Consider the following 1,141-nt stretch of genomic DNA (forward strand, 5'->3'; position numbering starts at 1 on the left):
TTCTCCGTTTTCGCCCGTTTTCGCTCGTTTGACCTCCGATTCGTTTCAAATCGAACCGAGACTCTTCAAACATGTTTTCGAGCATGTTTTCATCATCTTTCCATCCTCGCTAATGCCGGATTTAGCTCACGGCCCAACATAGCCTTTCGGCTCCGTTTTAGCGCCTACGCGCATCGAAACGCCCGAATGCTTCCGGACCTCACCGAACTTCACCGGAACCTTTCAAATGGTCTTCCAACCAAATGTACACCGTAACTTCATGATTTTAGAAGTCCGATACCTTACAAAAAGTCCAAGAAGAAGAAGAAGAAGGTCTTCTTCCCTCTCTTCTTCAAGCTAGGGCAAGCTTGGAGCTTGGCTTAGAGGTAAACTCCAAACCCATCCATGGTAGATTTCTTAGGATTGGGTTTTGTTGCTTAGAATTGGTTCAAATGGAACCTAGAGAAGATAAGTAGATGGTTCGGGCTCGCAATCGAAGCTCGCACCACGGATTTCTCCCTCGTTGCCATTCTAGGGCACGGATTTGGGATTTTGGTAAATCTAGGGTTTTGATCTATCTTAATAGGTCGTAAAGTGAATTGCTAGGTCTCGGAACGCGTCGGCGAAGACGGTTTGCCGATCCGACGAGCGAGTGCGGAGTTATCGCCAAATCGGGTACTCGAGGGCTCGCTTCGCCCCGAGGAGTTGAAGCGGCGTGCAAAGACCGCAGCGTCAAGTTTTCTACCATCGCGGCATCGCCAAGAGGTGGGTGGTGTCCATCCCGAAGCAATCGGGCTCCCTTCTATTTCTTAGTACATGTCGATTCTTGCATCTTGTATTATTGCATTATAGGATGATTGTGCATTGCCTTTCCTTATGCTTTCCTGCTTTGATGATATCGTAGCATGTATTGATATCTTGATATAGTGGAATCGATAAGGATTGGGTCAAATTGTGAATCCTATAGTGCAAAGAAAGAGACACACGAGGGCTTAATGGTTGTCAAGTGTTAAACAAAAGAACGAGTGCATCTAGTCGAAGTAACAATGGAGAGTGGCAATCTAGTTAATTAGTGTATAAGAAAGCAAATGAGCACATATGAGTCATGAGTGTATGTGAAACCTATTGACTATATGATATGGAACCCTAGAGGATAGGGTAT

Source organism: Ananas comosus, linkage group 21 (assembly GCF_001540865.1).
Source record: "Ananas comosus cultivar F153 linkage group 21, ASM154086v1, whole genome shotgun sequence".
Taxonomy (NCBI): domain Eukaryota; kingdom Viridiplantae; phylum Streptophyta; class Magnoliopsida; order Poales; family Bromeliaceae; genus Ananas; species Ananas comosus.